The sequence below is a fragment of the Strix aluco genome, chromosome 10, assembly GCF_031877795.1.
Source record: "Strix aluco isolate bStrAlu1 chromosome 10, bStrAlu1.hap1, whole genome shotgun sequence".
In the NCBI taxonomy this organism is placed as follows: domain Eukaryota; kingdom Metazoa; phylum Chordata; class Aves; order Strigiformes; family Strigidae; genus Strix; species Strix aluco.
In genome coordinates, this window is record NC_133940.1 from 26,002,423 (window position 1) to 26,027,391 (window position 24,969).

A 24,969-nucleotide genomic window follows, 5' to 3' on the forward strand; every position below is an offset into this window, starting at 1 on the left:
AAACCAGAATATACTGAGAAAGAGGATCTGCCTGTTCTATAAATGAACTAGTAATTCATTGTTTTAATATCATAAAGTAAAAACCTATTTTTACCTAACCATAGATGTGGCAAGCTCAATTTGTTTGGCTTTTTCATCTTAATTCCAACTGAGCTTGCACATGAAAAAGAATCAAAATATTTGAAAACACTAGTAAAATTTAAGGCTGCTGTTATGAAAACGTAAGGAGGAGAATCTAGAAAGTACTTTTCACCTTCATCCCATAATAATACAGAGTTGCTATTAAACAGATTTCTGTAAAGGTACACCTTCTACACCGCTATATCTGCAGCACGTGAGAAAGAGCTGCCTCTAGATTTTGTTTCTTGGATGTGCCTTAACTTTCCTTTGACCCTGACTGACTTTGGCTTAAGTTTTAAAAACCAGCCACTAAACTACGCATCTTGCCCCAATATCCAATAAAATGTCACGTGAACTCTGGGATATCTGATCTTCATGCTTTTTGTCAAGTACCTGAAAATTAAGACCTGAGATTCATAAACTATTTCAGCACTTTTATCTACAGCACACAGTGAGATTTAACACCTCAGGGAAATCCTGAGATTACAACAGTAAGTGCCATAGAAATGCAAATAAAACTTTGTTATGCTTAATGAACATTTTTTTTAACAACTGTTTAATTTATATTATGAATTATACATATATAGCATAAATATAGCGCATATATATCAAAATAAAATTTAGAAAATAATAAAAATGATAATTTATCATGCAACAATCCACAACATTTTGTCTAGGAATACCACATTTCTGGGAATTTTTACAGAGAAAAATTTCTTTGATTACCAGAATCAAATGCAACCTCAGTTCTGCAAATCTTGAAGAAGATATTTCCATTAGCCGCATTCCATAGCATCAAGCAACATTGATTCTGCAGTGATTCAAACAAAACAGAATCACTACTTCCTGCCAGGCACAGCACCTTCTTACAAGGCTTCTAACCAAGAATCAAACTAGCTCATGCTTGATTAGCTGTGGGTTGACAACCAAACATAACGACACAAGGTTGTTCAGTCTACATAACCGTCTTCTATTCACCCTTCCCACTAGGTCTTCTAGGGCAACTGCTCTACTCAAACGAGTTCTGGAATGTATTCCTTCCATATTGCATATATTCTATAAATATTTTACACCAAAAATAAACAACCAGTCACGGACAAAATTTGTAAGGAATACATAAGGAAAAGATGACTTATTCTCTCCTATTGTCTTCAGTAAAATACATTTTTAAAAATAAATTTCAGATAATTTAATGGAGAAATACTGATCCTTTTAAAGTTTATACTTTACCATATAAAGAAACTAGGCCGCTCCTAAAAACTGATTTTTAAAGTCTAAACTGGATTCTGAGTAACTCTCCAGCTTCAAAAGACTGTATTATGGCAGATGTACGTTACTTTCCTAGATTATTATGTGTGTATTATATATTATATAGACACACACAGTGGTTGGTTGTTTTTAAATTAATCATTTACCCGAGGTTATTATCCTGCTAAAAGAGAATTTTTCAGTGTCGGCAGGTAACAAAAAAAAATCACATTGTCAATGCTCCCAGATAGCTTTGCTCCCATTCGTTTAAACTTTTTCCTACAGTAATACCTAAGGCATTCACTTTTTTCTTCATTCCCACTTTATAATTCACACATGCATTATCTGCCTAAAAGTGATTTTTTTTTAATAATGCAAAAATTGATTCAGCTTGCCCTTGCTAAAACTTAAGTCACGTCTGTTCAGATAAAGTTGAAAATTCACCAAATTATCAGTCTGTCTACTTTTATTTCTAAATAACATCTTCGGAGTTAAAAAAAACAGTATTTGCAAAGATTTACAGAGCCATATGCTGAATGGCTACCAGAATTCATTTACCAAGTTCTCTGTACCACTTTGGCCCGTATTACAGCCATAATACTCTCTCCTCACACCCCAGGGGCTGTAAAGCACTGAAGATGCCTGGAAGAGGAAATCCTTAAGTGCTGTCCCCTTCTTTGCCAGCCTCCAGAACTGCATAAACCCTGTGTTTTTATAACCTGGGACACCCAGCATTCCAGCTCTCCTTTACTACCCAGCAGGTGCCTCTGCCTCCTGAAATCTGAAGATGGGATCAAAAAACCCTGAGTTTCAAGTCATTACTTCCTTCTCCCTTAATATTTTTTACATGTTGTTCTTACTCCATCCTACTTCACTATAAACAAAGAGAAAATGCCATACACTAGTTCACAAGGGAACTTCTATTATGTCAGATGCATTCGCTAGAGTAAACATGAACTGGTTTTGCCTTTCCTCACTCTCTTTCTTCCTTTTTGCTATTATCCTCTTGTGCTGCTACATTAAGTCAGCTTTAGAATATTTCCGGAATACAGAGGTTCCTTCTTTCCCCACGGTTGTGTACACTGACAAATTTGATGTACTTATAAAACCAGTTCACAATGTTAAATTGCCACTTACAAGTCAAGCAGTTATGCCTACCTGCAGTTCAATTCTTCCTTTTGCTACAACCTTCATTTATGAAGGGATTTAATTTATCATTTTCAAGCTTTTATTACTAATCAGACTGCTGGTTTCATTTGGATTTCCACTTTGTGAAGCTGACTAGAAATGTTTTTCTAATTACAAACTGTCTTGGGACCAGTGTTCAAGTCATCCCAGCACCAACCTGGGATAAGGACAGCTTCTTGCATTAGGGCCTTAAAAGATGGTGTTTAGGTTCTCCCTGCCATCAACTGTGAAAGTAAATACTGCCTACAGCTAGTCTTGAAACAGTTTTCTACATGAAGAAAAGTCACTGCAGTCACTGTAAAATTCTGGACTTGGAACAGTCATTATTTCTTATAGGTCACTATCAGTTATGTGATTAAGGGTAACAGTACTAAACTATTTAATACAGTTATTAAAGGAGCTAAAGAATTGTTTCTTGGACACACATAATATCAGTCTCAATGGAGTATGAAGATATTTCTGACTATTCTGAGATCCCTTAGAAAACAAACAGATAACTAAGTTTATACTAGAAAAAAATATAAACAAAATTGGATCCTTAACATTTGGGACCACAGGTCAAATGCTTTCTCCTACAGGCTAGCCTTTCCATCTTGTTGTGGTCCAGTAAGTGTATCATGAGCACAAATCTGATCTTGAAGAAACACAAAAACAGCAATAGGAATCTTCCTCAGAGGAATACAATCAGAATGCTTTCTTGTTTTTACTGAGCTGAGTCATCCATATGGACCTATCTGGTTAGTCAGACAGAGTTTAACTTCAGAACCAACTGGGTTCCACTCCCACCCCCACTCCCCTCAAAAAAAAAAATAGTGGAAAGCATCATATTTATCGATTAAATTTTTTTTAAAGGGGTGGGGGGAAGAGTGGCAGCAATAAGGAAACAGAGGGGAGGAGAAGAAAACAAATGTGAATCCCCAAAACTCACCAGAGGGCACTATGCTGCATCCTCAAAGGGGATCAAAGCTCTGGCACCTGATGTGCTTCATCTCTCCCTTACAGTGGTTCTACACCCATAACGCTCTTGGGCTGCCTTGATTTTCATTCCCTGCCCCGCCAAAGATAAACCCACCGTTTATTTTAAGACTGAATGTAGAATATCTCATTATATAACAAAGTTTCATCAGTAAAGTCCACTATTACATACTCCACTACAGAGTAAAGGGCATATCTAAGAAAACCTCTGTTTCCAAACTATGTTGATTTGGCCACTTGAAAGGCAGTTAGACCTCATTTATCTGCACACTTAAACCCACATGTAAGGTTCATAACTCTATACCAAAAATCTTCCTATTCTTCTAAACATTACGTTCACCTGAAAAAAGTAGTGATATCAATGTTGCATTCCTAATTCCTACTATTGATAACTGATAAATCACAGCTGATTTATCTTGACAGTTACACTGTTTTTATTCGAAGAAATCTGATCTCTCCTTAAAGCCAAATAGCAGCTGTGGCTAGGAGGACAAATGCTGTTATTCAAAAACACAAGAGAAAGCAAATGAAATGTAGGATTGAAATGAACTCAGGAGCAAGTTGACATCACATATTTCACTACAGAACAGATATTTACCAGTTATTGAGTTGATTAGCCAAGCCTTACAACTTTATTTATCAACGAAAGGCTTGAACAAAAAAGGATTACATATGTCATTAAGTATAATGCTTATCAACCAACAAATTAAACAGGTGAACAGGACTAGTTTAGCTTACTGTCTTCTGTGACAATTTTAATTCTGCCACCTATAAAATAGGACAGTCATTTTTGAGGATGAACTGCTGGGTATCGACAATGTTCACAAATAGAGAGTGTCCCAGTTTGGAAGCCAGGGTGATTTTGCAGACTTTCAGATGAATTAGGCCTCCAATCAGCAAAACACTAACACACAGTCATTCTTCTTGAAGTGATACTATTCACATACTTTAAAAATAAAATCAGTGGATTGCTAGATTGGTAGTATCCAGAGCACCTTCCGCATATGTGCACGTATGCACAAAGAAGGTTCCCACTCCCCATGCCCTTCTCTCTGGGGGCTTCTTGTGTTCAGTGAATTTCCCATTTAACAAGTTTCCTACGTTTCCATGGTTTTCGTTCCAATTTGCTACATTTCAACACAATTACCTTACTTTGCAACTTCAAGTCCTCTTCATGAGTCCCTCCAAAATGTTCACAAGTACCTCATAATTAATAATTAGAAGCAATCCAGAAGATGTAGTTCTTCAAAGCAGCAAAAATATATCTCTCCTCCCTCCTCTTTTGGCTAAAGGCAGCTGATAGCAGATGCACAGAGAAGAACAAGAACTTCATATGCACTGAGTAACTACAAAATTTTGATCAGAACTCATATCTTTCTACAATAGCCTCTCAGAGAATTTTCTTGCACTAATTTGTCTAGTCTGTCAAACTCACATAAATTTGAGCATTCACAGCAACCTGTAGTAAAGAGTTTTGAGTTTATTGTATTTGAAAAACCACCTGCTTTTGTTTGCTTTGAGTTTAACATCTGTTAGTGTCACCTGTCCTCTAATTCTCACATTAGCAGAAACCATCAACAAGGACTCCCTATTCACCTTCTCCATGCCATTTGTGATTTCACACAGCTTTCTACCACCCTTCATCACACAATACAGGAGCTGCTCTTTACCGATCATCCTCATCATTTTTCTATTTCTCACTCTGATTTTTTTCTTCCTGTGTCCTTTGGCAGATAGCTGGAAGGAGACCAGAACTGCATTATATTCAAGATGAAAATCGCACCTTGAATCTACATGGTCATATATCACTGTTTTCCATTTGTTCTATACACTTTTCCAAGTAATCCTAACAATCGCTTGGTTTTGACTGCTCTGTGTTAAGAAATGCTAAACTAGATAATGTATATCCTTGCTATCTAGATAATTATTCAGACAGATAATTTTACAGGTAGGCTGCCTATACAGGTTTAGAGACACGTCTGATCTCAAAGGTAAAGGAACAAGATCCTGTTGTGATACAACTAATACCAGTATTTTCTTAATAAAAGTAAGTACATAAAGAGCCCTCAGGCAATCTGTTTATATTTAAATGGATCTGAAATTGATGTGCCCCATTACTACTTCATCCTGCTTACCGGCAGAGGGTTGGAAGGTTTAGCAACCCATTAGATAGAAGACACATGTACAGGCATGCTTCATAAAGGTGAACACAACTTAAGCACTCTCACCAGCTCCCAAACAATTACTCTGTCCACTGCCAAAATCAGGTATTAATTTCCTGTGATATTAATAACAATACTAAGTATGTTCTGCACATACAGAGAACCATTAGGGTACCAACTTAGAAACTGGCCAAAGTAGCCACTTGAAAAAGATGAGATGACCACCTGCCCAAGCCATGCTTTGCATTAAACATGGCTAATAACAAGGGTCTGCAAACACCAAAGTCTAAAGCACTGCAGAAATCAGAATGATTCCTAGAAAGGTATTAACTCATGGAAAGCATGAAACCATATTGCTTTCAGTATATCCAACTGGAGTTTCACCCACATGGGTGAAGATAGATTGGTCACAGTATTCTTGTGAAGTCAAGGAAATCTGACAAACATGGCTTTGTACTGTATTATCCACAATTTCAGAAACTATGCATGACATACTTAATGTACACTGACAGTCTGGAGCCATGAACATTTAAGCGTTCTACTATTTCTCAACATATGCCAAAACCTCTTTTCAATGACAGAACTGTATGTTTCTTCAAAAATATTCAATTACCCCAACCCACAATAAGACTACAGAAGGGAATACGTTTGCATTTCTAGACTGAACTAATACAAAATTAGCAGACAAATCGATAACTTACTCAAGACCATTTCTCTGTAAAAATTCTCATTGCCCCTAAATGTCACAATTGGCTTAGACCTTACCAGTGATATGGGATCTTCCTTTAAGATCATGCGAAGTGCATACTGGTTTGAAGCTGCACACTGGTTTAGTGTTTTGTGCAATAATTGATTTTAGTTTAATACATAACTCAAACTTGATTAATATTAAAATAGCCTTTACCTTAACTGCTTTAAAGATTATTATCTACTTCACTGTTACAAATAGTCGCTCTATTAGCATGAGAGATATTAGCAGCTATTGAATAGCGTTTTAAGTGCACAAATCCCAAGGACAACTGGAAGATCTTTTAATTGGTGGTTCTTTGGAGGAACATATGCTCATAAAGGTAAAGACAGTACATTCCACACAGGTTAAGAATACCCTCCTCAAAAGCAGTAAGCATTCCAGGAGGTACAAACAGTACATGGAGAAAATCCCTTTTACAGGCTCATGAACTGATGCAGCAACTTCTCTCTTCCCCTAAAGAGCCACCTGAAAACTACTGCCAGCGGTAAGACCACCCATCATCTCAAACATGCAGAATCACTGACACAGAATGAAAACAAAAAATAATGCACAGAAAAGTCAGAGCCATGCAGTGGACTCTCCCTCAAAATATTCATGACGCATGGAAACTGAAAACCCAATTCAGGTGTCCCACTTGTCAGCAACAATATAGCTTCAAATGGGTTATTCCGTGTATCAGATTATTATAAAACAAAGCAAAATCAAAACAAAAGAAAAAAAGTAGTCGGTATTAGCTTCCCTCCCTTTTACTTGGGTATAATCCTTTTGTTCATAAAATGAAAGACCAATTAGTAATTCTAACTGAAATACATTCATCTCAACTTTTCTCAATATGCCATGCATAGGCAGTAAGCAGTTTCGAGAACATACAGAGAGGTCAAGATTGGCTAAAAATCTCACATTTAAGAGACTTCACAATTTGATTAAGTGTTACTGTGGGGCACTGTGTTAAGAAAGGCCACTAGATTTTTTAGTGATTATCGTCTATCTCAGCATAGAGAATTAGCCATTCAAAGTAAGCCCAACACTTAACCCACCAAGAGGAAGAACTCGAGGGAATGTACTTAAATGATTTAATACTTTCTGAACACAAATGCAAAAGGAAAAATTATGAGATGGCTCCACTACTGTATCTATCAATTGTGAAGTCTTACAAGAATTCTTTCCAGTTCAACTTCTTGCAAAACTAACAACTTATTTCATAAAATGATTTGAGATCTGTTGTCATGTATCATTACTCAATGAAAACTACCCAGTACAAAGATAAGAAAAACATCTGAATCAGCAACTGGATAAAATAAAGACCTGAGCCTATGTGGACACAGAAAAGTAAGAGATATCTGAACCCTTACTGCAAACCACCTTCTTCCAATTTGCCTATACATGATAGTTGGTCAATACAGACTACAGAAGTTTTTAGATTCATCACTGATGCTAAAACCTTAAAGATTAGCATCTACAAACAGTACTTTCTATCAGATGCAATGAGGTATCTCAGCAGATACCCACCCCAGATGTGCTGACCTCAGTACTACAGTTCTACCATACTAAAATACCTCAGCAAAAAAGCCATCAGGGTTAGGAAATTCAGTCATATAAAGAATGGTAACTGGATGCTGTCCATCACTCTCTCCATTGACTTCTCACACAGTGTCAGTGCAAGAACCAGGCCTCTATTTTTATCCGTATTGCACTGAATATCTGGATCCAGCAAATGAAAAAGAAAGACGTCTAGGATTATTTGCTCCTTAAGTATCATAGAATCTCCTATCCTAAGAGGAAAACCATTCTGCTCAAAGCCCTCATAGCAATTTAGAAACCCAATGAATCCCAGAACCTTTTAATCCAATGAGAAACCGTTTCTTCTTTCTGAGTCTTCTATAATTTTAACAAAATATACTTAGGCCTTGTGTACTGAAATTACTTATACAAATGTTCTCTGTACAAAAGTTTTCTGTGAGAGTTCTTCAACAAGGTCTTCTAATCTTTCCTTTTGTGAAGAATTTTGGGGTGATAACGATGCAAATACACATAAAGATAGATGTGAACAAATTTAATTCAATCATAGTGCTAGAAGGTACAGAAAAAAACGCAGCCTCCCCATCCATAAAGTGTTTATGGAAACATTCCACCAGCAATTTACATTTGTGTCAGACTTGCATTCTTTATACTGAACCATCCAAAAACAACACAGAAAAGCCAGATTATCTACCACAGTCAGCATTTTAATTGCTTTCAAATTTGATTTGTGTGATTTTTGTCTTTTTAAATCCCTATGACATATACCTAATCATTAACAAAAAGATTATTTTGACATCACTGCTTTTGGCTTTTCAGCATTTATGTGGGACACCTCCCTTTATAAAACACTGTTTCCCACCTTCCTGGGGAAGTTATTAAGCTTTTATCAGATTATATCAGTGAACCCCTGTGTGTACATATGCGTATGCATACATGCACATAAGCACAAGCCATACATACAGGCAGGGTAGCTGGGATTCCTTAATGAATAAGGCAGATGTTGCAAGCAACATGTCCCTCAAACTTTCAAAACTGATCGTCATAAATGGTAAACCTTTTCCCACTATTTCATATATTTAATTATAAAAGACAAGAGCTGAGTGAAGGTATTTACCAGATCTGTAGAAAACACAGCAGGATTTATCTTGTCTGGAAGACTGGTCTGTACCTTGCTTTTAGAGAACATGGACCTACTGTGTAGTATTCTATGAATTCACATACTCTCATGAATACTTTCTCATATATTGACAAAGGAATTAATACATTCTCATGTAGGAATACCTAAATTTTCAGTTAGTCTCTAGAATATTCTTATTTTATTGGTATACTGTATCTTAATCATGTACAGTAAGTACATCAATAACTGAGTAAAGGGAAAACAAAAGTCATGTGTTAGCAAACTCTCAGTGTTATCACCCGACACAGTAGTTGGTTTGTCGTACCTTTAGCAACAGTAATAACACAGATAGTTTGAACCCACTGTGGGAAAGTGCCTTAAGCAGGAGGATCTGCTTATAAAGACACGAATTACAAAAAAAACCAAAATCTGCTTACGAAATAGAAAACATAGAAAATAGGGCTCTTGGAGAGGTCAAGGCATGATTCTTTTGTATACATATGCTTAAAATAAAAATGTATGATCATGTAAACATCTAAATTTAAGCAGAGCTTCACTCATAACTCAAAGGGAAACTCCCCAAACCAGGAACAGGTCATTACCAAAGAGATGGCCATTCTCTTTAGTTGGGCACTTGCATTTTCATATTAAAATACAAAGTTTTTGGGTTTTTTTTAACCAGCAGTTAAGTGTTCAAAAAAGAGAGACTGAGATATGCAAATAGAAAAGTATCTGACAGGCTCAGCACATCTAGCAGTACAATCACAAGCACTTTTATAAAAAGCAACGTACAAATATATGTATTCTGTCTTTCAAACCATACTACTACTGAAACCAGATAAGAGACACTTGCACTGGCTTGTTTATGAAAACTGGAAAATAAAGTACTAAGTGACTCAGTTCTTGAACCTTAATAATTTAAAGTTAATATGGAAAACTATGGGCAAAGATCAGACAGAAGAATTATCTTCTTATGATAAAGATCATTAAAGCAAGGCTAGAAATAGCACAACAAGCTTTTATTATTGTTTTTTGAACAAATACACAGATTTATCTTGTACCACTATAGAACCTTCAGCAGTTTCATTGTCAGGGCCCATTTTCTGCTTCCTCCATTCTCCCCTTCTCCTGATTCAAAACCATCCCTTTAACACATCATTCCTAATTAGATGATTAGTGCTTGGAAGGGCAGGAGATAAGTCATTTGCATAATTTAATCATAAAAAGAAGTTAAAGATACAGATTTTGCTGTTCGTTTGTACAATTATCTTCACCGGCCTGGGGGGCTGAGATATTAATGTGATTAAACAGTATTTCTGCAAACAGGCAACTGTGTGTCCTCTATTAAAGCAGAGCTGGAGGCAAATGAAAAATTAATTTTAGAAGACAATCAATTTTATTCTACATGACTGTAATAAATAACAGCCCATCTGCAGACAAGTCATTAGGCCCTGGGAGGCTACATGTGTCACAAAGTCTAAATGACATACAAGGCCAAATTCTCCACCAAAACCAGAATGAGTAATAAATAGTCCAGCAACTGCCATTCCCATTCAAAAAGTGCATAGGATTTCCCAGAAAAAAAATCAGGTGCACGTGTAAAGTACTAATTACTGACTGTGATTTAAGTTTCCACAATATGCAGAAATCCGGGTACTTGATGGTTTACCCTTCATCATCTTTTCAGTCTCAGCTTAAGAAAGCTTAAAGTTTTCCCACCTATATTAGTGAATACCAGTAATGAACAATCCCTTGTATTCTGAGAGACTGCTACTGCTCTGAAATCAATAGGCCTTGAATAGAACTAAAGTTTCTTAAATACTAGTTTTCCCGATACTCTGCTGAAATAATTTTCAACTGAAGAGTTATAAAAGAAAAAACTGATTTTAAGATGTCCAAGAACTTGAATCAACAGCTATGAAAAAAACCCAAGGCTCTTCTGAATTCTACCTGCAAGAATAAATCAATTTGACTAAATAGCCAGGGTGCTGTCTATGATAACGTAAGCTTCATGCAATGTACATGCTTATTAATAATTATTATCAGTTTCCTACTTTTTAGACTAGTATGGTGCATAATTTTTTCTACTACTCTTTGCATGCAGTCACCTCCACTTAGAATATTAAATCCCCCTCCCGTGAGTAAAAATAATCAAGATTGAGCATACTCATATTTCATATATTTGAGATTAAGTAAGGACTTCTCAGTATCAGCAATGTACAACATATGCACAGTAACAAGTTTATAGTAACAAGTTTTGAGTTATTCATTCTAAATATTTTCTATTTATCACCATTGGTAAACACTTTCCACAATGGGAAAAGTGAAAATTCCTACACAAGTTTGCATGAACAACCTATAATCCCCTATTCTTAGCAAAAGTTTAGCAGGTAATGCAAGCATACATTTATTGACTTTTACTACTTATAGCTTGTGTAGTAGTGCCTTTCATCAGAAGAAATCAAACACACAGATATTCTCCCTGAATGTGTTGGGGTTCCACTATACACCTTCTCTATGTTTATTTTCTATATGAGTATACGGACTTAAGAGAGTAATTAAAAGCTATCCAAATATGAGATTAGGTAAATATGTAGGGGATACAACTGATTTCTTAAGGATCCTTTCATTGTTCCACTTCCGAATTCACACAAAACATTTCCTGGTGTGGTCCAAAGTGACTTACAGATTCCTTCACGGGCATGCATTTAGTTTTGATTGCTTTCTGTGCTCTTGATCCAAAACCACTGAAATCAATTGAAAGACTCTGGTTCTGCAACGGTTCCATTGCAGAATTTCATCTGCAATGAGGTCAAAAGGACAAAGCAATCTCCTCCCTCACATGAGATCCAAAGCCTTCATGTTCCTTCAGCCTCCCCTATAGTGTTGCATAGAAACCTTATAGCCAAATATTATCGCATTCTTTAACTGAGCTATTAACACTTAAAATACCTTCAGTGTTCAATCTCCTGTGCTTTTTTCTATCTCATGAGGCAGTTGGGTCAGTTCCTGACCACCACTGACTACCTACATTTTAAGATCCTCAACAGCATCACTCCAAGACACACAATGACGAACAGAAAGGCTTGATCTGCTCTGAAAGAAGTCCCATTCAAGACAATGTTTCAGAATAAGCCATTATGAAAAGTCAACAGCAGAAAAAGGAAGTTTCCAATTTGGTCCACAGCCACATAACAGAACTAAGCAATCATCCAAAGCAGTTAAAAAAAAAAATGTTCTTTGCACACTTACTGTCTGTAGATTTGTTTATTATCACTCAAATTCTCACAGCCCTAGACAAAAGGGATTATTTTGGAAACAATGTGACATCATCAGATAAATGATTATTTTGGAAACAATGTGACATGGTCAGATAAACTACTTTGTGTGCATAAGATACTATAAAAGAGCTTCTAATCAGAAAGCAGAAAAATTAACAGCAGCATCAAAAAAACCCTCCAAACAAACAAAAAACTTCCCCCAAAATAGGTGTTCAGAGATTTAAAAAAAAAAAAAAAAAATGTTTACAAGGCCAGAGGGTCTACTAAACCCTTATGTCAAAATATGCTCAAGAATATCTTAAGGAAATTTTAAAAGATTTTTTCAGAACTTGGAAGACAACTCCATGACCATTCAACACAACAAATGAAAGCTGCACTTGTTGTCTACAGTGGAATGCCATTTGTGTATTTAGTTATTGTGTTGTTATTGTCAAAGACAGATCAATCTAGGTGACGGGGGAAAGATGAATCTGTGTAGCCACGTGGCCACAAGTACCTGAAGGTGTCAAAGAGAAATTCCGGGGCTGCAGAAAATGGGGGGGAAAGGGGAAGGAGAATCGCAGAATAGACATAGCAAGAAATTCTGCAATAAATGCAACTTACTCTGCATGCAGTATAGAGATCACCACCTCTCCCGCAGCAATCCTAACATGCTCTGGTCATGTCAGCCTATCGCACACCCACTGCACACAACACATAGTTACTTCACCCTTTCTTGGAATCCCTTGTCTGACCGGGCACGTGCTAAAGGACTGAATTGTTAAAGCACACTATATGCAGCCCAGGCTTTCCAGCACCCAGGAATCCCAGACAAACACACTCATCTGCCAGCTCGGCCTCCCCATTCCTCCTTTCTTCTCCCTGTAAATCAATAACCAGCTCCTGTTAAGGGTTGACACTTTGTGAGACACAACTTCACTGTGAGCTAGCAGTAGGTGGGCATAAGATGTGGTGTGTGATGTTCTTTCGTCCTTCCTTTTTTCCCCCCCCCTAGAAAGCAGATGTATGGAGCAGCTATTATAACCTAACACTGGCAGGACAACAACTTAAAATAACCACATCTCCTTCTGAAACCATCCACCCATCTCAGAGCACTGAAAGGCACTAGGAGGCTGCTACATTCACATACCTTCTGTAACATGCAGGTAGAGGACAACCTGCATAAGGTTCCTACTTTTGTTTGGCTGACAAATACTAGAAAGTTACACAGGAACAGACAAACCTGCTGTACGTTAGGAGAAGCCAATACAAGACCTATCTAACTACACTCACAGATGCAATAAAAAACCAAAAATCATTCAGACCCTAATACAACACACTATTTAAATCAAATTGCAGTGCTGATAGAGTAAGTCCCTAAGCTAGCTGGCTTACATGCCAGACTCAGCAGCAGACATAGCTTAACCCTGTCAGGCATTTAACTTTTTTCTTGTTAATAGCCAATTTCGGAAAAAACGGCAAAAATACAGAGCTTATACTATCATAAACTTCACATGAATGGATAAAAAAAAGTTCTTATAAAGAGTTTCTATCTGGATCAGAATACACGAGCATAAGAAATCAGTCACTCGACTGATCTTCAGAGAAAAGGGTTTCTTAAATGTATCTAACAGTCTACTGCCGTACTCTGAACTACTCTACAACAGTCACTGCATTACTCAGTAAAGATGCCTACAGTAAATGTATCACAAATATCTTTTGTTTTCTTTCCACACCAACATGAATACAGACAGACTCTCCCAATATAAAGGGTTAAATTTTTCAGTAGGTAAGATTAAAAGTTAACACTGTAAACCTTTAAGGATGAATAACTAAGAAGATGGAACAGTTTATCAGAGGACTGCTGGTTGGGGGGGGGGGGGGGGGGGGTAATGAAATTTTGAAGAAAGCATATTTAAAAGGCAAGGTAAGTGAATGATCAGAAACCCCTCTAGCTTAACATGCAAGAGAAGAGTATTTCATGAAATTGCAAGACAGAAACTTTCTTGAGCTCCAGCAGGAAGACACAGATTTGTTTGAACCAAAAATCAGTCGTGCACCAAGTAAGGCAATTTATAAAAACGGAGCAGAAAGAAGTGACAGTGATTACGGTCGTGATCCAAGACATGAAATCTTACTTCTAGCATATGATAACAGGATCCATTGCCCTTCCTAAGCACTTCCATGACAGCGAGGTTTGCAGCATGTTACAGTAATCATTCTGGCCAAACCTCTTCTGAGGGCTCCTTCTAAACGACGCATCGTGGCTGCAAAAGTCGAGGCAATGCATCACCCCCTTCGGCACAGGTACGGCCCCGAGTCAGAGCGCAGCACGCTGCTGTGCCACACACACGTGTGAGGCAGTAGAGGAGCACAAGGGATATATGGCATTTTCAGCAAGTCTCACAAGGAGAGCACTAGGTGCACTGACATACCACTTAGTTATTCAGTTCTCTGAAAAAAAAGTCAGAACAACCTTGGAGCAGGTAAAAATGATTTCTTAACGATGAGGTGCTCAAGTCAAGGTACTTGGAGAAGTCAGCTATCAGATACATGAATTGCCATATAAAAAACACCAAAAAAATAAAAGCCTTACAAGCCTACAAAAAAACTCCCCAGACCTACAAATACATATTCCAATAACAAGCTCACACAACAAAAAACACTGAGTTCATTACCTTAGGTCCTGCTTCAATATTCATGTTCTGCTGTTTCCTAACTACCAGTATTTTACTATCTTGTTCTTTTGGGGTTTTTTTTTGTTGTTGGTTGGGGGGGGGGGGGGGGCAGGCGGTTGGAAGGTTTTTTTAAACATGTATTTTAAGTCTCATTGGAAAGACTTGACCTTCTTCCTACTTCTATTTTTCCATATTATCAGAGAGGCTTTTTAGAAAACTGCCCCCTTCAGCACACAACATTTAAAAATACGGGGATAAAAAGAAGCAGCTCCAGAGTCCTGCAGCAGTGAAGCCAGGTGCCTTCATCAATTTCACAAAAAAACAACAGAGATAATGTTTCACAGACACAAGACATTTTCTGATTAACTGTTATAAAAACAGTCTATTAGCTATCACGCAAAACTTGTACTAGGCAAAAACAACCGTTACATGTGTAAAAAAAAGCACAATGCATAATATTTTAAATATACTGATTATAAGTCCTAAATGAAACAAAGTATTTTTTCTTTAAACTAGCTTGATCTTCTTAATTAGCAACTCTTAAATTACTGTAACATAGAAGTAACTAAATCCCCCTACTGGCACAATGTCTGTGTTAAGAGCTTTCTTACAGCCACTTTTTTTTTTTTTTAATTACAAATATTCTTTCTCAGGTAGCGGTGGGGAATAAGACAAGTCAGCTCATCAGCACACACATACAGGATATCAGGAAATCATCTGAGAGACAGAGAAAGCTCAATCTGAATATGACACCGTTGATTCAGAGGGTTACATACAACTCATACGCTGCTAGGACAAATGCAGTGGCAGAGCATCCGTACGGGCCGGCCCAAGCAGCTCATCGGTAGAGCAGTGACCATGTCAGTGGCTAGCCGACATCTACCCGTAGCTTCAACAGCTCCCACATAATCCAGTCACCCCAATAAATGCCAATAAGATCCTTCTTCCACAGCACAGGCATTTCTAGTTGCCCAAGAGAGGCTGAGAATCTCCATCCTTCAAAATACTCAAAATCCAACTGGACACAGCTCTGGACACCAGCTCTAGCCGATTCTGCTTAAACTAAAGAGTTGGACTAGATGATCTCAAGAGGACCCTGACAACCTCAACAATTCTGTGATTCTGCAAAACACATTAGATTTGGAATTCTGTACACATCTAGTGTGAAATAATTTTGACTAACTTTTTTTATATAAAGTGTTCTGTTTTAATTCCACTGTGCATACAGTTTTGGAAACAGGAGAGGAAAATGACTTAATGTTCTGCTGATTGAAAGTACCATGAAGGCATCGCTAGCTAAAAGTTCTCTTGCCACAGACTGGACAGAAATAAAATTACATGCTGAGAATGTTACTCACTTACATGGCTATGAGAAGCATCAAAACAATTAAAGACTTTCGGTAAGGACACCAAGATAGCTCATACAGCCATGTAAGTTAACTTAGAAAATTCAGTTCATGTCCATAGCAAATGGAATTTAAACTAAATTTCTGGATTATTCCAAAGCCTCTCTCTTTATAAGTATGTGTACAAAATTTTCAAAAAAAATCAAAGTTGATTTCCACAGTTTGGAAGAGGCTTCAGAATAATCCAGAAATTTAGTTTAAAATGCATTATTTTTTATATATGTGTGGATATATTAATCAATGTGTGTATATATATTAATTACATAAATCCCATATTAAATCTAACTTCCACTTTTACTCCCAGGGTAGCTGAAATGTGTTCAAACTATATGATGAATGTTTTCAATAATATAAATATGTTCAAATATAACACGAAAACCGTGATCACAGGAACAACAATGAGGAAGACTAATAACAACGAGTGCACAACTGCGGAAAAATAGTATTGAGATTCTTTCAACTAAAAATAAGAGCTATCTCTGTTCAAAACACTATTAGGACTTGTAAGGGTTCATCCTACCAGAGACAAAAAGGAAATGTAGAGGTGGCATTCAAAAGAGTAAGCACAACCTTCCGGTATGAAGAACATTTCTGCTTCTTCAAACGGGAAACCCTTAACAGTCTTACAAGCTGGTGAGATGTATCAGGTTGAGTCTCGAATAGAATCGCTGAAAGGGAAGTGCACCGATGATGCAAAACATGACATATTTGAGTACATTCGAGTCATAAACAGACTAGACTGCACATACTTTTTGACCAAATAAAACAGGTAACATCCTGATTCTAAATATATACGTTTTCACCCAGAGACCCCAAAGTAATTTTTTCTTTGTTCTTCCCTATTTCACCATCGGGTATTCAAGCAAAATAATCTCTTTTATAGAAGGAGCACAATCCAAAAAAACCTAAAATCATTACAGGTGATGACCTCAGAATTCTAGGTCTACTCTCTACATGTCACACACAACTACAGCTACTGTTGAGGGCAACTGAACTTGTGAACTGAAGTGGAAAAAAGAGTTCAAAATATTTCAGATTTTCACCTGATTCAATGATACGATATATTACAGAAACTGCCTAGCTCAAGAAGGACAGAAAACTAGTTGAATCACTGAGAAAAATCTGAAGGAACACATATTAAGAACATCCTTCAATAATTAACACTCCTATTGCATATTATAAAATACATTTCAATACTTTGGTGTCTATGTGCAAAATCCTTAACTAATACTGTCACTAGAAACCTTCAATTAATGACAATATTAATGGAGCTTTATGCAGCATAGATAATAGAATACATGTATAATATAGCTAGATACCTCAAGTTTTACACATTACTAGTAAAAAGCCCATTAATAAAGAATAATCCAATAAAAGCACTGTTTGTGATAGCATTACCATACTTTTTAGTATAAGTAAAAAGAGTCTTCCTCCTAAATAACTACTAAATGTTTAGGGTTCTAACATATTGCTGCAAGCTATAATGGTTATAACTGTTAATCCAATACACCTTTTATACAAACCCATAAACACACGAGTGGAAAAATAGCACAGATGTTCATCTCTAATGCAATTTCCATTCAATTTCCTAAGTGCAGTCCCTGTGTGCAAACTAGCTTAACGTTATGTTTAGCTTGCAAATTCTTTTAATAAATAATGAATGCAATAAAACTGGTAGATCAATGGCAAGCTGAGAAATCATAAAAAAGCCTTTTGTGCTCATGCTGTTGCCGATTTCAAACTTTAATCCAGTGACAGATCAATACTACTTTTTCTTTTTAACCCATCACATAGATAGCAGATAGACTAGATGTAGGTTAAATGCTGTTACCAGATATCAATTTCCAGAAACTTGATAAGATCAGACACAATTGCAATCGAACATTTTATACTTCAACATATACACAACAATATACTCTGCTAAACATTACACTTTAAGCCACTATGCAGTAATAAAGCAAGCACTATTCATTTGTTTTGGTTCTTACTTTTTGAGGAAGTGGTATTTGTAACTGCATCAAGAAAGGCTCTGACACAATGTATTTTAATGAGTAAAATGGGCTTAGCAGGTCAAGATGTACTGACAAGGAAATATAATCTCCCAGTGCCTGCTAGTGACAATAAACTTTATATGCACACACAAAACAACAACATAGCTGTGCTACCAGAAAGAAAGGAAAGCAAACAAATTTATGTTTTACAGGATTCGGATATTGGAACCTTCTGGGGCAGGTATCGAAGTACATTAGTTAATAGGTATCAGTGTTTCTTACAGGTTGTAGAATGAGGGGAGAGGGGAAACCCTATTACTAAACCACTTCGGATAACCATGCTTTACCAAGAGGGAACAAAGATCAAAAGCCTGTAGCCCCAAGGGACAGTTCTAATATCAAGCAGGATAAATCTAAATCACTAAGAATCATTACTAACTAACATACTTGTGCTTGGTAATGCATGTTTAATTGTAACACATAAAAATCTTCCCTTAGTTTACACCAAAGGAACATGTCACAGACAGCAATAACTTTAAAGTATCATTATGTTTGGTTTTGCTATTGGTATTGTTTACATAAGGAATCATTAAAATGCTGCATTTCTGTTCACCTACAGGGTTTTATTACACTGATAATCACATGAAGAACTTGGAAACTAGATGGGAACTTGCCAGGTATTTTGAAGTAAGGATTTGGATAATTTCATTCATAATATCAGAAAATCCAAAATTATCATTTCTGGAACAGGCACAGAAAAAGTTAAAAGATCCTACATTCAGGAAGAACAAGATTAGACACAAAAATGTAGTACCTGTTTGAAAACACCATATACACGCAATTCTTTAAAACACAGGTTTTAGGTAAATATGTCCCACCTTTGACAAGAAGGGCTCAGATCCTAGAAACATAAGTTCTTTGCCCTTGTTCTGGCAAACTTCCACTGGCATGAAAGAGAGGTTCACCTCAGCAAAGTCAAAACAGGGACTTTACAGCCCAGATTTCAACACCTTTTTAATATTGATACTGACAAATAGCTCTTACACAAGGTGAATTCCAGTCTGTAAGTAGCGAAATAAACAAGATAGAATTGTTTAAAACACCTCAGAATGTCTTTTAAAGTATTTTCTGCAAAATTACTAAGGGAGGTAGATACTAGTTTCTGACTCTAAGGCCACTGCCATGCAGCAAAACATGATTTTCTAAATCAGTGATTTTTGCTGTGCTCCTCAGTTCTACGAAAGCTGATTTTCACCTGCCCTTAAAACAAATGCGCACACACACAGAGGCTGCATGTCCAACCACAGCCCCAGTGTGAGAATAATTTCCCATCTACAGAGCTGGTCACTTCTGGAGGCTAAGTATAATGCTATTGCCACACATTGATATATTGGTGAAAGAAAGGCAAACATAACAATGCTAAAGCTTAAACTCATTTGAATAAACTGTGAATTTCTATTACATATATTGTTTCCTTTATCAAATTGGAACTACTGGAGCAAGAATACCAAGAATGCCAACATAAATCTAGATCTGTTACAGCCAGTTTCTCCAATTTATTCTCAGAAGCCTTAATGACAAAAAGTCAAAGTTCTTCTGTTTGGGGGGGAGATTAGGAAAAGGAACATTCATGATAATTTTAAACATTAAAATAAAGCATCACAGAGAAAGAAATCAGCTTTAACAATATGATTGAAGCAAATCACGAAATAGTATTTTATCTTCTGAAGAAAAACAAGGAAGACCACAAGTGGTCTAATAAACACTAAGGAATAAAAGCCAATAAACACTGTGCGTAGTCTACGTGGGAAACAGATCTTCATTATTCATGGCAGAGTACTTTACACTTTGTGCAATCTTTTCCAGAATTTAAAACCGTTCCACAAAGACACATTCCAGCCTCTTTTATGATTTGCGTTCCACAGGTTCTGCTCCAAGATAATGGATACCAGACTATACAGATCAGAAATTAACCATGATCGACAACTTTTCTAACATATCCGGCACTAAGTGGTAAGTAGTAACAGAAACACAATAAATAAGTAATCCTATTTTAAATCTAACAGATGTTGAATCCACATACGTTTAACTTGAGAAAATTATTAATAAGAATTTAAAACAAAAGATAAAAAAGCCTTACTTCAGCCTGTAATCAATTTGGACACAATGATATTCTATTTATAGCAACACTTTTAACATGTTCTAGTCTTATATTATTTATTTGGATCATTCTTATTGCAATGAAATATTAATGTTGAGAAAGTGGTTACTCTATTAAGGAGCTATCCTATGTTTAGATTTTAATATTGATCTCCACTATTTTGGAATAATTAATCATTCTGTATGAAACTGTATTTGTCTGACTTTGTGTTATAATATGATCAGAAGTTTAGCATCTTCCCCACAATGATGCCATGATTAAATTTATATTTTGACCTATTCCTAAAGGCAATTTAGTTATTCCAACAGAAGGGGGAAAAGGGGATACCGCCACTTTAAAAGCTTCAATCTCTTTGACATTGCTGGCAGTGTATGGGAACATTAATGCATCTGTCATGATAACAAGCTAAGAATAACATCTAGACATCAAACCGAGCAGAGAATCCATCTGAAGTGATTCATTCAGATCTGTCTCATTGATTTATTAAACACAGGGCAACATCTGCAGCCTCACAGAGCCGCTTGGCAAAATTAATGCAAGATCAATTCAAATGGAAAAAAGTGCAAAAGAGATAAATCAAAACACAATTTGCATGCAGTTCCACAATCAGGCTTATTGGGTGCAAATGCTCAATTTCCCTCCCAAAGCAAATGAGTTTAAATGTTGTTTTATCTTTGTAGAATTGTGTGATTTGAAGTGACAGTGAAGAGTTCTGCAGGTTGAAATGGTGAAAAGAAAAAAAGGAGAAGAAATGCTTGCAAAGACCTTTTGAATATGCAACAAGAATATCATTAATACCTAATTGTTTAGCTTTTTTGTCTTTGCTACAAAAACACAGTATTTTTCAGTCGTAGAAGTCTTAGTAGAAAATTACATATGTATTATGCATATACACATGCAGGAAACATACAAATACTCCATTTTGGAGGAAAAGCATGTTACACTTCAAATGGGGAGCTCTATTGCTATGAAAAAAGAAGGGAATTTTAATCAAGGCTTCTCCAGATTAGATATGCATCTGATGAAAATACTCAAGTATTCTAGTAGTTTTAAACAAGCACAGACTTTCAAGATGTCCAAAAAGAAAGAGGGATTTTTCCAAAAGTATAAATAATCTGTTCAGAAGGTGGAAAAATTCCTTTCTGCATCTCTAGCAGAATGCACTATTCTAGTGATCTCTCTCGAGAATGTTTGGAGCCTCCTCTCCAAGAAAAGGAACCTCAGAAATTGATCTATTTTTTTATTATTATTTTAACACGCTAGCACCTCCAAAATTCACAAGTTTGGGCAAGTCTGAATGCATACTAAATATTTACTTAGTCAAAGAACTTTATATAATCAGATGGCCACATTTAAAAACAATATACAAGGAAGCTCTGTGCAGTGCTACATGACTGAATTGCTTTAATTATAATCTTGACATCATTCTCCTAATAAAAGACAGAGTATTGCTGACTATAGGATAGCTTTTAATAGACAACATGACTAGACCCTCATTATCTCATAAAATAAAATGTCTGCATTTACTGCTTAAATTCATTTCTAAAGCCTTTTATTATTTGTGAATAGCCAAATAAAAAATATTAGCTTAACTGGATACTTCAAATCGTAAAAAATAAGCCATGTACTGAAATGCTGTTTTCTGGGAAGTATTCTTACTATTCACTGAATAATCCAGACCAACGTTATGCTTTTTCAGTAGCCAACAGCATCCATCAAATACAAAACCCTGCAGAACATGTCATAATCATACTCATCTAATCCTAATTTTAAGGATTGATATATTTACCATCATAAAAACATTCTCACTACAGTTTTGAATTTGATTTTTAAATAAAACCCCATTATATTTTTATACTTCAAGTAAACATTATGCTTTACTACTAAAATTAAGCATGTGTCCATAATTTAAGTGATCTTCTATGGTTTTGCAAATTGGTAACTAAATTTTGTAAATATGTTGTACTCACTATCCACTTGAAGATGTTACCTGTAATGAAATGAACAGTTAGTTTCATTTTACAAACCTTGCTTCCAAATTAGATTAGACGATGATGACTAACAGTAATCAAAGTGAGGAACATTTTGTTTACTCGTGAATGAAAATTATACATATACTGTTGAAAAAAAATACAGAGGTCAAAGATGTTAGGTACAGGTAACTAGTATTACATAACCAGAACAAACATACCAAAAAAAAAAAAAAAAAAATCTTTCTCTTACAGGTATATTTCTCTGGAGCTCTTATGAGCTCTGTAGACAACATCCACTAAAGAAAAATGCAACAGAGTAAGCAACAGAAGTAGAATTTCTCTTTCTTTTAATTATATATAATTGATGGTTTGTATTCCAATTAAAAATATAATTAAAAGTATACACTAACATAATAGACGTTGACTTTTAGAAGTAAACTCACATGGAAAACAATTGATAGCCAGCACTTCTTACTGCTTTTTCTGGCAGCTCTTGAGTTTAATTCAGTATTTCTACAGTATTCAAATATATACAATTCTCTTTAAGTTAAAAAAATATATATATTACAAAAGCAACACACAATATTCCGAGTTGAAAGTAATGCTGGAGTCATGCAGTGGAACAACACATATTGAAGGGCTTGCTTCTAAAAGATCACTTTTTTTCAAGACTTTACTTCCCAGGTACAGAACCCAAATACTGTATGTTCAGCTCTAACAGTTCCATCGCATTTCATTTGTTTGGTACCATGCACTGCAGTGGCTCCCAGGTCACTTCACAGCAAACAAAAACTAGATCATTCATGTATTTAGCTATTTTTATCCAAAATTGTTTCCCATTAAGTATGGGCTGTTGAAGGAAAAAAATAAATCTGTAAATACATCAAGCATTCAATTAGCATGATGGAATACAATTAACATTGTTAAGTTACAATACTTGAGAAAAGTTTCATACGTGCTGATAACACTTACCGTGCATTACACCTGAAACCATGAACGCGAAATACACTGATATCAGTAGGTTATTTGAACCAGTGGCATTTTCATTGAGCGATGTTTCAATAAATGAGAAACATTTTAAGAAATGTAAAGGGATCTGCTATTCCTGAACAGGTGAAAATACATAGTGTTTTCTTAAGTAGGCAGGGAGAGCTTGTGCTTACACACATGTTGAATGTACTTTCGCAGCTGAGAGTTTTGACTCCCTTCAGGCATGTTTCTGTCCTATTAGATCCCCCCTCACCAGTGCTCTTGCCGTATCTTCAGCCTTTGACCAGGTCTTCATTCCACTGACTGCTCCTTTCAGACTCTCTCAGAACATTGCTCAGCTCCTCACTTACAGCTCCCCTGGCCTCCTTTCTCAGCTGCTCCCTGCGTTACTTATTCCCTTATCCTATCACAGCCATAAATCTTTGTCAAAGGAAAAAAAAGTCGTGAAATACAAGTTTCAAACATTTAACACTTCAGCATTTCTGGATCTTAAAATCATTGGTTCTAAGAGAGCAGAAATCATCACATTGCATCTGAAGGCTGTATCATCAAATCAGATCCTGCCTTTCCCTAAGGAGAACTTTGGCGCGGTCACAGAAATTAGACATTTCTTTAACGGTCAACTTTTATGCTAGCTGAGTTTCAGAAACATTTCAGAGAAGCATTTACATGTTAAGTGTGTCCCTTAGTAATCTTACACTAATTTTATCCAAATACATTAGCCTCAGACCGTATTATAGCACCATCATTTAATAAAGCAGCAGTTGTGATGTCACAGAGGTGCATGACATTGAAATAAAGAGGCAGCAGGAGAAAGTGTTACAGAAACAGCACACGAGCAAGTGAAAAACCACATACTTCAAATAAACATATCTAGGAATTGAGTGCAAGCATCTCTAAAGCGTCACCTGTAACAAAATAATTTGAAACAAAACAAGTACTGCTATTCAAGAATGGATGTCCGGTCTGCTCCTGCTTAAACTCACAGAAGCGAGAACAGGATCAGGCCCCAAATTAGCGCGTACTTAAGGTGTTATTGAAAAACCCCACCCCACACGTTCAGTACTAAGCGGTTAGAACTGGTGACACAAAAAACAAAGTTAATACATATTCGCATGCTTTCAAGTCAGATACCGCACTCAAAGCTCTCTGAAACAACCTCCGTAAAGAAAGTTTCCTGCCAGGGAGAAAGCAGGAGCACACTGAAATGCAAATGTTTCCGAAGAGGCATCTCACGAACTGCTAAACTAGTAAGCGTCATCTCCAAACACCCTGTCTTACACCCTACCCCACTCCACTAAGTATTTCTATTAAGCCCCGAGAGGGTTTTTGTGTTTATTAGATCATTATCATTTCTAAAGGCAGCAGCTATGAGGTCACAAACCGGGATTATAACCCCAAGGATGAAGGACCCAGCAGGGATCTCCC

General features: G+C 36.3%; 1 protein-coding gene across 3 annotated transcripts in view; it reads right to left on the reverse strand.

Annotated features, from left to right (window-relative positions):
* The window catches only part of DACH2 (dachshund family transcription factor 2), a 308,940-nt gene that overhangs the window by 282,747 nt on the left and 1,224 nt on the right, over positions 1-24,969 (reverse strand). The gene's annotated exons all lie outside the window — the stretch shown is intronic.